Here is a 15,887-nt window from a genome sequence, read left to right on the forward strand (position 1 = left end):
GTCTGGGTTGGAAGGGAACACATGTATACTTGCACACATTTATATGTATTGTTTACATAAACATAAGCATATATAGTTGTTTGTTTATTTAAGTAACAGTGATACACTCTAACCTGTCTCTGTCTTACAGGAGTTTCCCACTGTAGCTCTCCTTGTTTGTTTTGGTGGTCATTTGTTCCACTTGCATATCAGGAAATCTGTTACCCATGTACATTTTGTAGCTGACCTGAACAAATTGCATGATGTCTGCTTGTTTGGTGCCAAGTGAAAGTGCTGGGTTAGTCTTTGGGAATGTCGAAGGGGTAGGACAGATGGCCAGCTGTTTCTTGACTATACAGGAGTTCAATATGGACAGCCATCACACCATCAATCAAACCTGTTGAGTGCAGCCATATATATTTAGAAGCACAAGCAGATGTTAAGTCATTTTCAAATACAATTGATTTTTTTTCTGAGGGTTCTATTAATCACATAGGAAACAGTTTTTCCTGGGTATAGGATGGAAATAAGGCACTTTGCAGCCCTCGTCTGAAAGGAAAGGGGGAACCAAGGTTGGAACATCACTCCATGAGCAGCTGTCTGTAAAATGATCCCAGATCTTTGCATACTGCCTTCTATCCCTTATTCAAGGTGAGAGGCGGACACCACCTGAGACAGCAGGGACCTCTGTAATTTGAAATAGAGCATCTGGAGGCCACAGTACTGGAAGTGATGATCCCTATTACTATTAGCAGAGATCAGTAGTAAGCAGGTTTTCAGAGTAGGTCCCCATGCACATAGTGCCATGATTTCTGAGATGTGCTGTTGCAAGCCTGTCCAGATGTCCTTCCACAAACCACTTCACCTCTCCATGCCTCAGTTTCCCGAATGACATTACCCAGAATTAGTTGACATCGTAAATCCTTGGCCATGTGGATGATGATGATTGTCACTACTTCTACATTCCTTTGCAATGTGACAGTGATGCTTCATTGCTGAACAATGAGTACTTGCCCAACCATAGGAGAAAAACAGTAAAAAGTCTCCAACTGTGCCAGGGATTGAGATAACAAAGAATAGTTTTTGGATCTGAGAGGTCTGTAAGGAGCAATCACATAACTCTTCCTACCTCATTTTCTGTAGACATGCATCTTTAAAACTTCTCTCAGCCTGCAGCCACCTATCATCAGCAGACAGAATGCTGTGTGCAAAGGCCTTACTGAAGTCTAGAGAGATGACATCAGTGGCTCCTCCCTTGTCCATTGATGCAGTGACACCATCATAAAAGACCACTGGGTTGGTCAAACAGGATTTGCCTTTGGGGAAGCTATGCTGGTTCTCCCATATCATCTCTTTGCCTTCCAGGTGCCTTAGCATAGCTTTCAGGAGGATCTGCTCCAGACCTTTTCCAGCACAGAGGTGAGATTGACAGATCAGTAGTTCCCAGGGTCATCCTTTTTACCCTTCTTAAAAACAGATGTGATGTTGCTTTTTTTCCAGTCACCAGGAACTTCAACTGACTGCCATAACTTTTCAAATTTTTGAGAGTGGCTTAGTGACTACATCAGCTAATTCCCTCAGCACTCTGGGATGCATCTCACTGGGACCCGTAGGCTTGTGAATGTTCAGGTTCCTCAGGTGGTCACGAACCTGATCATCACTTACAGTGGGAGGGATGTTGCTTTCCCAATCCCCTCCTACCAAACCAAAGACTTGAGGGCCTTGTCTGTTGTTACATTATTTTTTCATTCTGATTGCTTTTGGTTTATTTTGTTATTTAATTCATGGATAAATAAGAATTATTGTTTTAACATATTTCTCAGTGGAAGTCTAGAATTGTGCCTTCCAGCAAATAAAGGTCACAATAAAAAGCCATTTGGAGACATATTAACTGCTTGCTGTGGACCACATTTTCTCTTTCTTTCAGGTACTGGCACATTTATTTGAAGGCAGATTATAAATCTAAGCATGCTGACTGAGGCCTATGTACTTTAATTCATTAATTTCTAAGATAAAACTCTGAAAATTTAAGAATCCAAAGTAACAGGATATCTTGTTCCAATTAGAAAACACATACCAATTCAAAGTGAATTAGAAATTGCAGTTACCAAATTATCTTTGTAATTTCTGAGCCAAAATATTTCCATAATTTCCTTTCCTCCAGAAAAGAATTTTCCAGATATCTGGAAATTGACAAAAAAGAGGTTATATGATTCATGTTGGAGAAGAACTGAAGTCTATGTATTCGAGGTATAGAGTAAATCATAATATTAGATATATTCAACTTTTACTGTAAGCACAATTTTCTTTCCAAGAAATTTCCTTATACCTGTATTAAAAAATATTCACTTGATTTCAGAAACATTAAGAAAGTTTTATCCTGAAACAGGTCGGCAAGTATATGCTTGTGGGCAAGCATATTTCTTATATATGTAATGTCATTCTAGCTAGCTTTCTGCAAGTTCATGGAGTTTTTCCATTGTATCTGAGCCCAGAGAATTTAAGCATCTCTGCTGCTCTCATTTGTAGCAACATGGCTTGGAAAGAAAATAAGTATGGCTTTCAAATAGAAAGTTTCAGTTCATTTAGAAAACCACAATTAACAGTGGATTCCATAATGTTTTTCTTTACAACTATTGCCTTTAAAACAGAAACAATCTTTCTATGTTGTTTAATTGCGACATTTTATTCAAAACTGTGGCTATGAAAAAGATCAAATTACTTACCACACCTGAAAAGATGGTAGAACAGCACAACTTTGAAGCAGCAGGATACAAACAGTATCACAACCAATCACAGAAAATGCCGTAGCATGCTCTCTTTTTATTCTTTTTATAAGAAGAAGGTCTAACACACAGGCTATGAACTTAGTGGTAATGAATTCAGATCCACCCCTTTTTTCCTTGTGTGTGTCTTTTGACAAATCTGTGGGTCAGGTAGTTTTTAGTTGCCTCCAAATAGAAGAATATGAACAGAGCTGCTAAAGAGTTAACAGCCCCCAGAACAGTCAGATTGCTTAGGATTAGAGCTAATGCTGTACACAACTGAAATAAAAGTTTCTTGCACAACATTTTTGACGTCTGCATCCACCACAAAACTAAGTAAGTGACAGGACCTTTGGGTGTGGGGAAAATTGGATTTGGATCTCTGTTCTAATTTTTCATGAGTTAGCTAACATAGCACATTCCACATGACAATGAAAATTTCGGATTAAAGAGAGACACTCCCTTTATTCTTTCTAAATCATGTATAAAGGACAGGGTAGATCCAATGGAAAAAAATTGCACATCACTGAAAAGCCAAATATATTATGATTAAGGTACTCTCCTGGAAATCAGCAAAACTATGCTGGCAATTCTTGGTTTAGCTACTGGAGAAGCAGAACCTGAATGTAGATAGCCTCCCTGCATGCGAGAGCTTTAGGCTTCAGCTTAATCTGTGATGTGATATACACTCTTTTTGTCATTTTCTCTGCAAAAAGTCAAACCAGTTTAGATTTATGAGTCTTACAGAGGGTTAATAGCCAAGAATTCCATTGAGTGATGGCTTAAATTTCACAGTATTGCGTCTTCTCACTTTTAAGGGGAAAACCCTATAAGTTTCTCTTTGTCTCTGTTCCTTGCTGATAAAAATGGAATACAAATGTAATTATAAAATTGTAGGAACAAGGTTAATAGGACCATGTCAATTCTGTGCATGGATATCTGGTAACACAATAGCACATGAACATAATGAGTCAGTGATTCACAAATATAACTAAAAGGAAACATCTCTGGATTACAGGCTCCACTAGACACTTCTTTTCTCAGGGTTCCAGGTGTTTACCATAAAATGTACCCTAACAGAGGTGCTACAGAAAAGTCTGTTTAGCCTGTTACAGGGAGAAGGAATTTCTGTAACATTCAAGGCTGTGAAATGTGAATTTGGTAATTATAAGGTTTTTGGTAATCTCTGCTTTCATCTCTGTGTTATTAAAGAAAGAGCTTCACACTATAAATACAGTACAAATGTCATAAATAACGACTTTTTTTTTTACATCAACATTCCATAAAATCAAATAAGAGTCTATAAGCAAAGCTTACACAGATTAAATAACAAGGTGCAGCTGCCCTGGTATAAGCCTGCAGAGCTCTCTGTGATACTTCTCAGGAGAATATCTTCCATTTTAAGTGTATTATATTCATTATTCCATTCCTCCTTTTGTCTTACATTTTAATTCATTTTCTAGCTTCCTCTTCATCACATGGGCTTTTATTTTCAAAATAAGCCATTTGTGCAGTATCTTTTCAAATGCCTTCGTGGAAAATTTAAATATATAATGCAGCTACATTCCCTTTATCTGTCATGCCAGTGATATCTTCAAAAAGTTTAGTGTATTTGTAAAGCAAGAGCAGCTCTCCTAGTAGTCTTACTGCATCTTGTTAACTAATCCCCTTGTCACCACCTCGCTTTCACTTTCTTCTGTCACAAATTAATCCATCAACAATCTTGTAATTCGAATGATCTGGTTTCCTTCTTTTTCCATAAAGTGACATTAACTCGTATTTGAATTGTAAGAAGGCTGTATAGTTCCCACTGAACAAAATATAATCAAATTTTACTTATTTTAAATGCTACTCGAGGGCTTTACCAGTTACCATGCAATGTTGTCAAGGATATTTAAGAACTTAAGCAGAGGTAAAATGCAGATTTGTTAAGATGTGGGATCCAAACCATGCTGGAGCTGGTATAAAGCTTCCCACTGATGTTATTGCCACGGCACTAACATATCCTGCTTTGTTGGGTAGAAGCAACTTGATTTTCCCACATGACAAGGAGGTGAAAGTAAAGTTCCTTGACTACCCTGTTAGACTGGGAGGGATGTGGGGTAGGGAAGGCTGATACCTCAAACAAAACATCTGAAATAAAGCTTCCCCAACACAGTAGAATCATCATGTATTGGTGATGAAAGCAAAGTATATGAAGGTTTGTGGAGTCACCTGCAATTAACCTGTTAAGCTTTCTGGAGTGCTACAAACTGGAATGTGTTACTAGCAGTCAGAACCAGCTCAAGTACAAATTAAAGCCATAGGTAGACGCTTCTGACTCATCTCAAATACAAAACAGAGGGCAGTGGAAGCAATAATGCAAGAAAGTATTATTTTAACAGGGAATCCCATTTTCTGTCTGCCTAGAACTACTTGACCCTCATCCTTGGTTTTTGCAGTGTGTCCAAAAGAAACGAAGCTCCATGGAATGCGCGCCTTGCTTCAGGTTCAGACAGACAGAGATAGGTGACTGGTTCCCTGTTGCACTGAACTTCAGATAGATGTTTACAATAGTGTAAAACAATGGTAAATATTTTTGAACTTGACAGTGATTTATATCCTTTTTTTTTTTTTTTTCTTTTTTCTTTTTTTAATGTCAAGGCACATTTGACAACAGAAGGTAAAAGACAACTGGAAACAAAGCCATAGGAATTAGCCCAAAACAGCAATTTAACAGTCTTCTCCCTAACCCACTTACACAAAAACTCCAAACAACTTTGAATCCCTTTATCTCTCTAAATTCTTTCATCTTTTTAAAGTTTATTTTTGAATCTAGGAACACCAAAGTCACTGGTTTCACATAAAAAGTCCACATTAAGCTATGTGATAGACTTAACTACATATCTTAGAAAGGAGATTTACAGTATGGGAAAAAATGGCTATTGTGATCTCGCATGAAATTCATGAATCTCATTCGGCATAGCAAAGTTTATTATTTTTTATATTGTTAACATGGAAGATTCAATACTGTGAAAATCACATGCATTATAGTTTTTTTTTTTCATATGCAACCTTACACAGTAAATATAATCAACATACAAATTTAAGAGAAATACTGTTGTTTTTGTTTGTTTGTTTGTTTGTTTTTAAATTAGAATTTTGGAGTTTGGAGTTTAGAATTTTTGGAGTTTGTCTGTTCCTTCCTCAGTCAAAAATTCAGCTTTATAAAGAACTATTTTGTGTCTGAATTTCTTCAACATATAGATTCATAGCAGCTCTTTTCCTGCTTTGTTTGATGTTGCTAACTCTTGGAGATAACAGGTGAAAAACTTACAGTCTAAATAATTTTATTTTAGGAAGAACCTATGGTCAGGTAATTTCAGCCCACAAAATGAGCATGTCAAGAAGTTATGAAGGTCTTAATTTGATATGATAACATGAAAAGGGTTGAAAATGATGCTTTATTGTAACGGAGTCTGTACAGTGGTCTCCTGTGCTGAGAAGGAAGAATCATGTTTTATACATCTGATTCATATGACAACAAGAAGGGCACAGTCTTGAATACAGAGTTGTGTTACATCAAGAAGCTGAGCATGGGAAATACAAAGGAATTTATCTAGGAGGAAATAGTAATGTCTGGAGCAAGGATATAAAAGATACAGAACTGATTTGTGTTTTTCTTCAGAACTCTGATATTTTCACTTTTTCACCATGGCCACCTGAGATCATATGACAAAGCACATAGCTAGCATTGGGGCCAAGTGGCAGGGAAAAGTGAGGACATTAAGCTGCTGATACAGAATGTGTGAAGACTCGCAGTTTGTGAGGGACATACTTTCACCACCAGAGTCAAGAGGCACTATGCCTCCTTCCCCAGTAGACAACGTTGTGCCCTCCTTATGGCAGAAACCCACTCCTAGGAACTTCAAATTGTGACAGAGACTTGGGTGATCAATGAAGAGGGACTCCAGATAGATCGTCTGCCATCAGGAAAGCTCCCACAGCAGCTTTTCCTCCTTGACACTGATTCCTTGTAGAACCATATCAAAATTCTGTCATCTACTGGCCTCAATTTCTCCATTTGCCAATTGAGAGCATCTAATCCCTATAATTTCCACAGCCCTTAGAGATTACTGAATATAAGCAACAGTTGAGTGCAGGTGTCTACTAAATATTAGGATTGTTAGGAGTAGATTATAAAAATTGTGTGGACAAGCTCCAAAGATGTCCCTGGGCACAGGCTGAATAAGCACAAACAGAGCAGCCACACACAGTGGGACTAAAATTTTCATTATTATTTTTCATGTTATTTTCCTGCTTTTACAGCTTTGTGTTTTGGTTTTATTTATTTATCTATTTTTCTAGCACTACCCACTGGTTTCAAAGGCAATTATTGCCCCTGCATGAAAGTTGTGCTTTTTCATTTCTAACTTTTTTTATTATGGCAATAAAATTCCCATCACTGTTCCATATTCCTACTTATCCCTATAGGATACAGACTTTATCAGTTCTTCTGTCCAGTGTTCTACTGTATTGACCAAGCAGTTTTCAACCTGTTCTTCTTTTCATGTCATCTCCAAACTTCCATCCTAGCTTCCTATCTCTCCCAAATATTTTGTGGATGCAACGTTCCCCAGTGTAACATGTGATTTATTTTTTCCTGTATTTAAATGTCCCATTGTATACATAAATGAATGAATGGATGAAGAATTTCCCAGTAGTTGTCAAGCAAAACCTACTGTTATTTTAAAGGCATGTGAGAGAGAAGAATGTCTTAAATATAGACACACACAAAAAAAGTGAAAAACAGATTTATAGAGGACAGTCCTAATAATTGCCTCATTCAGCAGCCAGAACAACAACACAGAAGTCCTAGGAAACAGAATAATTTGCTCCTCTTCAGGAGGACAAATGTATGATCATTTGTTTTATGAAGAAGCTTGAATGGTCAAATTCTGATCAGTTTTGTACTGATGAAACACTAGCAGTTTCAGAAAGATTATTTTCTTCCTATGTAAGTGACAGCAAACCAGATCCTTAAAGCAGTACAAGTCTTTTAACTTGCATTTTAATTCAATTGTTCTTTAAAAAATTATCCATAATCATATTTATGTACTATAAATATATATTATATATGTTATATATATGTATTATGTATTTACATATGTACTTTTAATATAAAAGTAAATTTTATATTATACACTTATAGGTATTTATGTAAAATATGTTTGTATATTTATATATTCATGTATAAATTTTAATTCAGACCTCTTACTGATTCATTCAGAAAACAAATCAGTTTCTGGAATGTTCTTGTAGTGCTCTCCATCTTTTCACAGGTCTCCCCCTTCCTGAAATTAGTATGCAAAGGTCTCCTCACAGAGTCTTAACTGAGAGACTAGTACCTCAACATATAATATCTCAATATATATATCTTTTGTAAGACTGCTTCACTCCTGAAGCCTTTAGAGTGTCTCCTAGCCTTGAATTTAAAGATTTCATATGAAGGATTGAAATAAAATCTGTTTCTACCCTTAGAAAATGAGACTTTTCACACTCAAGATCTTCATAAGTTTGCGTAGGAGTCAGAGTGGTGCAAACATAAAGAGTAGCTTTGTGCTCCCATCTGATGCTAGTTCATATCACTGGAAGGATGTTCTCATAAACAAAGAGCTGCAGGCCATGTCAGAATCTCTTCTTCTCCTAATCCACAGCTCAGTTAAAAAATAACACAGTTGTCTTCATTCAGGCCTCCTTTTATCTCTTCTCATGTGTCTGTGGGGTGGCTTTTTTCTCCTCTTTGCTATCATACTACTGCTGAATGTTGATGAGGGACTACTTAGGACAATGCTAGAGACTTATTTTTTTCCGTTCAGATCTAGCATTTTAGAATACTGGGTTGCTTAGATTGCCTGAATACAGGGTAGTGCCCTAGAGTGGTGCTGAGGAAAGGAGGCACATTAAGAAACAAGGCAAAAGTGTTTCTCTCAATAAATCTTGCAGAAGAACACGAATATTCTGTCTTGCCATGTGAGCAAAAATCACAAGATGGAGTCGTTTTGGAGAGGAGAGAAAACAAAGGTTCAGTGCTGGTGTTCTGGGTCAGTAGGTTTCAAATGTATACTTACTTTTACATCTGTTGCGCTGATTTATATACAAGGTGGAGGTTAACTGTTTTCTGTTTTCCTTTCACTACAACTTCCTCTGATCTCAGACCACATTCTTTTTTGATACTAACTCAAAAGGTTCTTTTTTTTTTGGAAGGGGGAGGAGGAAGAAGAGAGGAAGGAGAAATTTGATTGAAGCTGGTGAAAGGTCCCAGTTTAAAATTGTTCCCTCTCTGTGTGTTAAAAATGTACAACAATCATTTCCACTTTAGTCCATTTGCTAGGGTCTTGCTGTACTTTTAGGAGCAGAAAAACACATGTCTGAGACTTTATTCCATCTGTGCCAGGAGTGCTCAGTGGTTGAAGATTTTCTACAAGTTTGTGCTGGAGAAATGAAATAATTAAAATATTAAAATCAGCTCAGTAGAATGGAAAGTAAGTGAGGTATAGGTTGATACAAAACTGCCAAGTGAAAATAAGATTTGACCAACAGGACTGCAGGGAGTCTTCTACCATATTTCCTTATAGGTGTAGTGAGATTTGGTTAACAGAGGCATCAATATAAGCTCCCTTTCTATCTTACATTGATGTACTTCTGCCAAAGGTAGAGAAGAATCGCCTTTCCTTGTACTCGTATAACAATCCTGATAGGATTACAACAAAGAAAACTTTTCCATACTGCTGTTGATGGAGATTATACACAGGAGTGGGGCTTCCCCTGAGCTGTGAGGAACTGTTGCCGGTGCCAGTCAGTGGGACAAAACATTTGCCCAAGGTTTTTGTAGTATGGCAGATACCCTAATGTAGTTTTATTAGTAGAACAAAAAAATCCATTGTGCACTACTTATGTGCATCCTTACTGGAAAGCATGCAAATCCACTAGCCTCAACGGGACTATTCATGTATGTTAAGTTGGACGCATGTTTTAGGTCTCCATTACTTCTACTCAAGCCATTTTGCTGTTAGCTCAACAAGAAAATGAAGTGGTTCCTCAGTTTCTTACCTTGATAACATTTGTGAATGTATTGGTTGGAAAAACCTGCATTGAAAGCTTCTAATGAAATGTGCTCTAGTTTGGCACCAAAGCACATTTCTGTGAAACTATCCCATGGAATTATTTTTTGACTGTTGTTTGAGTGAGAAGCCTTTATAATAGAAAATAATTGCTATTTTCATAGAATCACAGAATCATAAATGGCCTGGATTGAAAAGGATCTCAAAGATCACCTAGTTTCAACACCCCTGCCACAGGCAGGGTCGCTAACCGCTAGATCAGACTGCCCAGAGCAGCAGCTCTAACAAAAGAAAAATAATTGTTATAACTGTGGACCTCAGTAGTTTGTTACCATCCCAGATTTACATAGTCCTTTTGAAACAAGTCATGCTTGGTATCAGTTGGACTGCTTGTATTTAGCAAAGACTTTTGATGGACCTCAGTCCTCTGAAGTGACATACTGCAAAAATCATGCCTTTTTGAGACATGGTCTCAGTCTTAGAGGATATAGTTTGCATAAAGTTGGAACCATCTGTATCATGTAGTAGGCAGGAACAAACGTTTCTCAGTAGAAGTGTGTGAAAATATAGTGATGTCTTTTGCAATGGAAATCTCTATAGGAGGTAATTCAACTGTCTTGCAATCACATGCCTGAAGATGTTAATAGCATAAAATAGCATCTAAAAGCAACTAGTAGATTTACTAATTTCTTACATTTCCATGAGTTTGTCATCTGCCATGAAACACTTAAATGTTTCTCGCATTGTTTCAAAAACCCTATCTATATTTAAATAAAATTCTCCTTTTACTGCTTATCCTACATATTTCATTTTATCTGTATGAGAAATGCGAAACCAGGGAATTAATAATTATTTCACTTGGAAAGGTATGAAGCAAATTCCATTGCCTTTGTCTGATTAGAATCTTTCCTGCTGGTTTAATTAAAAATGGCCATGTGACAAGCAAAGAAAGCATCTCTCCTTTGGGGTGGAAAGGGGAGGAGGGAATGGTATTGTATTTTTCAGTAAACAGTGAATCCTGAAGCTCCAGACTTGTAAAATTTAAATGTTTAATGCAAATGAAAAATGCAGACTCAGGTCAGCTATAGACAAATGTCACTAGACTGGATGCAAAATGCACCGCAGGCAGAAAAGATGACATTTATCAGTCATCCATACATCAGTAACTAAAACAATTTTAGGGTTGTCTAGACAGGCATCTATTATTCCTTAAATTTAAAAGCTTTAGTAGAAAGACAACAGCAAATGCTCTATTTATATTTAGGGCTTTTTTTTCCAGAAGAGACAAGATAGGGAAAGGAAAAATGATAGTTTTCAAAATGAAAAGCACAAATTTGGTTTTCTTTTTTTCTGTCCTCTTTTTTTTTTTTTCCCCCTGATTATTATTAGAAAAATCTTTTTGTTGTTTGGTAAAAGAAATTTCCTTGGCATGTTCTAAAAGCAATTGAAGTAAATTATCAGAGTGTGCATGCAATGGTGGCTGTAATTATTACAGTACAGCCCTGTAATATTGAGCTTAATTACTGTGTACAGTGTTTGGCCTTTATGCTTTCTGCTTAATTTACCCTGTTTAGTTAATGCGAATTTAGTGAAATCATTATGCACCTTTCAGGTTTCTTCTTTTGGCAAAAATATTTACACTTTTTTTCAGGAGAAACAAACTAAAATAGATACAAATATTGAAGTAAATCACCATGGTGGACGAATCCTTTCCCTCTATTGCTTATGTGGAGCCAGTTCTGCAAATATATATTCCCATGATGAATTGAAGTCTGCAGACTGTCCCATTAGCTGTAACAGAACCACTTGGAAGCTTCGGTTTCAACATCTGACTAAATATTTTCACTATTTAAACCACATGCAGCAAGGTTTTTCTTTTCATTTTTTACCCTATACAGTACCAAATATTTTTGTAAGAAGGAGCACAAAATTACAATTGTTCTCATTACTGCACAGAATACACATTTTGGAATGAATGAAATTGTTTGTATGATGAAATGATTTATACTGCTGCTTTAAATTAAAGATAATCCGTGGATATGCTACATTTAAGCATAAGCAGTATAGCCCTACTCATCTGCAGCCTGTTGTCCATTAATATCTCTTCTGTTCACAGGTCTCTCTTTCATATCTCCTTCTCCAGCAGCTCAGTGTCGGATTACCTCTGGCAGCAGGGCTGGGGCATTGGCTGTTCAAACCCTTGTCCTCAGTGCCTGCAGCTTAAAGCCCTGCAAAATGTAAGGTCAGCTCTGGCTGTCACTTGAGGTACAAAGAAGCCAAGCAGTGGAGCAATTTGGAGAACAGAAGGAATAGATGTTGCTTATATGGTAGGCCTTAACAGAGTGCTCTGACTTTTTAAAAGATGGATCCTTTTAATGGGCAACAATGAAAATACAGGCTGCCTGTGAAAGCAGCAGGAAGAAAATGTTTGAAAAGTAAGTAATAAAAAGAAAATAAATCAAGGGTCTCAACTGAGAACGTTCAATTATATTAACATATTTAGAAAAGAATACTGCTGTAGAGTGTATCACCTAGAATACACTGAAGGGGTTTGGAGATTATTTATGTTTGTTTATCTGTCTTGCCTGCTTGCTGTTCTACAGTTCTTCCATTCAGCATGGAGGTGTGTGACACACAGTTCTCGTATTTTGTCAGCTTGAGAGAGTCAGGCAGAAGTAAAAGATGATAAGGCACAACGAAATTTCACAGAATGGCTTAGGTTGGAGGAGACCTTAAAGATCATCTAGCTCCAGCCACCCTAACATGGACAGCGTTGCCAACTATAATACAGGGTGGCCCAGGGCTCCATTCAATGCCTCCAGAGATGGGACATACATTTCAGTGTCCATTCTGTCTGTCCATGTCTTACTGCACATACAATACTGCTACGTTACTTCTTGGAATGAACTTTAAAGCAATTAAATATATTGCAAAAGTGCAAATTAATACTGCAGTAAAATGTGTACGCAGTAAAACTTCTTAATTTGGCAGAGGCCATAGGAAAACTGAATGAATATGGAAATTCAGCCTCCTTTTGATTCAAAGAACATACATAACACATGTGACAACTTTATCGTTTGTTTTGATGGATGACCCTGCCGGTATCAATGTGTGGTGTTCCCTGAACGAGCTGTAAGAAATAACTAGCAACCACATCCCGCACATCCGAACCAGGAGCCTTTGGTCTCGCTGGAACTGAGCTGGCAGGAGCCATGCAGGGGGAACAGCGCGGGGCCGGGTGCTCCCGCCCGCCGGGGCCGACCTCTCTGTGCCCGCTCGCTGCTTGGAGCGTGGCCCCTGGGCTCGCGGCCCGCCGGGCTTCTGCTTCGCTGCTGTGTTTTCTATCGTTATCCACTAGGTGGAGCTGCAACAATATTTTTCCCGTCCTTATGCTAAGGAGGAAGTAGTTACGAACCTATTTGAAAAGCAATGTTCGTCTTAACAATTCAAATGTATTCCTGTTAATTTGTATTTGATAAAGGTTCAGAAGTCTTTTGTTGTGTGTCTAGTTAGCCTGCATGTTACATTTACAGCCTTTGCAAATTTTCCGTTTGATTGTGAGCCTTACTGTGAATTTTTATGTGGCTGTACACCTTCTCTTATTTGTTTATATGTGTGTGTGCGCGTGTATTGCTGTGTTTTTCGGTCTGTATATATAATAGGCAGGAAGAGAAAGCTGTAACTTTACTGTTGCTGTACTCGTGAGTAGATTGAAGTGGTAAAACACAGAGGAATGCCTAGTATGTACACAATGTCAATACACTGTTTAGAGACAGGTAGAGATTAATGATTCAATTGTCTTCAGTATAAAACTCATTGGGTCAGTACCCATAACTGAGAGACAGGTTAGCGCTTAGCCTTCAGAAAGCTCCTTTTCTGTTCAGCTTATTCAAGTGGGAGCTCATCATCCTTGTACCAACCTTTAGCATCTAGTTATCTTGTCCTCTTTCTAAAGGGTCAGGACTCCCTATGGCAGATACCTCTAAACATGGAGAGGTGGAAAAACAATTAATGAAAAGTCAGATATGGCAGATGTACAAGTGTGCTTGCCCTTGGGGTTAACTGTCCATAGATTCATGGCTACTATTGTTTCAATGGAAGAGCCTATGTTTTTTTACTGGAATTCACAGACTTGGGTGTCCTTGAAGATCTAGGCTATTAGTTGAGGGCAGGATACTTGAACTGGTCAAGCATTTCCTTTTCCTTCTCTGTTAGGCATGGGTGCTGCAAAATCGTCATTCAGCTGCACGTTTTTCTGGCATTACCTAAGCCTTTGCCACCTCTGGCTTGCTTGGCTGCAGTGAGCCATAAAGGATATCTCAGGGTTCAGCAAATAGCAGCATATCTGGTCAGGGGAGCAGTGTTGATATCTGTTCCCCAGAGACAGCACTGGCTTCTCCATTGTTTCTTGATTAAATGTGAGGTGTAGTTCTGATTGATCAAGCCCTGGACCCTGTGTAAATCAGATTATTCCTTTTTCTAGTATCACACTGTTAAACTGACATTCCCAAAAGATATTGGGTAGTTTTTGACTCATCACCAAAAAAAAAAAAAAAAAAAAAAGAGAATTTAAATCCTGTTACTTGTTTTGAGAATCTTGATCAGTTACTAGAAGCTCTTCAATACCAGGGATTTTCTTTCCTTTGGACTTTAGCACAGGAACCCAATGGGCATATGGATGAGCAGTACCTCTGAGGTAGTACCAAAATGACTGTGTTTATGTAGATGTGGGTGAGTGGGTGGAAGGGAGTCTCAGGGGTCATCCCCAGTGCAGAATGTTTTCAGTCTGAGGTACCTATAGGCTGATATTCCTCGCTCAAGACAAAGTTACCCCAGTCATCATGAGGTCTGTCTTAGGAACGCAGAGGGGTGTGAAGGGAGACCGGGGGAAAATGATGTTTGGCTGATGAAGTGGCTCTTGCCTTTTTACACGGGTGGGTTTTATGATGGAATAAATACACTTAATCAGATGTCTTCCTGACTACTTATGATTCATAAAACCTATGAGATTATTGGAAATACCCATCTAATATATGTCCATCTGATGGATGTGTCAAATTGTGTCACCCCCAACCACTCCAATGCAACACTGCTGGAGCATGCAAGGTATTTTTAAGGTTTTTTAAGTTCTTGCCCAAGTGGCAAACCTTGAACATTTGTCTCTTAATTAATAGGTGAGAGCATAAATATATCCGGCCACCTTTGATCTAGAAATTTTACAGGGTTGTGGTTGTACTTATTCATTTCTCTTCTGCATCTCTGAGAGCTTGGATAGTACTTCCTTGTTGAGAGCTGACTGGAGAGGAGCTCTGCATGCAAAAGTACAGACAGAAAATACATTGTGAGCTTGAGTTTTTTGATGAAAATTCTCTTTAGATTTATTTTTCTATGAAAATTACCCATTACCCAGCACTGGAGTGCATAGCATTTATATAGCAATCTGGGGCATGCAATTTTTCAGTGACTTGATGAATCTGAATAGTGACTTTTATATCCTTTCTGTATGTCAAAACAATAAAAAGAGCTGGAATTTAACACTAATTTTTGTGCTGATCAGCTGTAAAAATGCATAGTGACCCATTTTAATCTCTGTGTTTCTGCACTTTTTTTTTTAGACTTCAGGCAAAGTTGCAGAACTACTGCAGATCACACTGAAGTAGGAAATACAGAAGGACTTCTGCAGTGACTTTTTATCAACAGGAGAGCGCCTCTCTCTCCTTTTCTTCTTTTACTTAAAATATCCTGTAATTTTCAGAAAAATAAAGAAAATAAAAAGCAGAAAAACTGGTGTAGATTTTAGAGGATTTTAGAGCTTTTCACTTGGATAACAGCTGAAAGAACCACAGAAAATTGGGAAAAAGTTTGGTAAAGCTACCTGAGCCCCCCAAAATGACCAGTTATGGAGAAATTGTGAAAACTAGACTCTCATGGTGTGACTAAGTAAATTGCTAGGTTAAGCCACGTGAGTGGATTCAGGTACGACGTGGGATGACATGGTAGGAGTAGCAAGATATTCCTATTGCGTGTAATGGTGGTGAGC

The 15,887-nt window shown here is 37.9% G+C and overlaps 2 long non-coding RNA genes across 2 annotated transcripts in view; one reads left to right on the forward strand and one right to left on the reverse strand.

Moving 5' to 3' along the window:
* The window catches only part of LOC149918642 (uncharacterized), a 2,031-nt gene extending 848 nt beyond the window's left edge, over positions 1-1,183 (reverse strand). The window contains exon 1 of the long non-coding RNA XR_016465617.1: positions 1,109-1,183. This is a non-coding gene — a long non-coding RNA (uncharacterized LOC149918642). The remainder of the gene's footprint in view (positions 1-1,108) is intronic.
* Positions 1,184-1,280: 97 nt separating this feature from the next.
* LOC149918643 (uncharacterized) lies at positions 1,281-15,597 on the forward strand. Its single transcript, XR_016465618.1, has 3 exons — positions 1,281-1,398; positions 11,964-12,282; positions 15,463-15,597. It is a non-coding gene; the product is annotated as an uncharacterized LOC149918643 (long non-coding RNA).
* The last annotated feature ends 290 nt before the right edge of the window (positions 15,598-15,887 follow it).

Source organism: Phasianus colchicus, chromosome 3 (assembly GCF_987193195.1).
Source record: "Phasianus colchicus chromosome 3, bPhaCol1.hap1.1, whole genome shotgun sequence".
NCBI lineage: Eukaryota > Metazoa > Chordata > Aves > Galliformes > Phasianidae > Phasianus > Phasianus colchicus.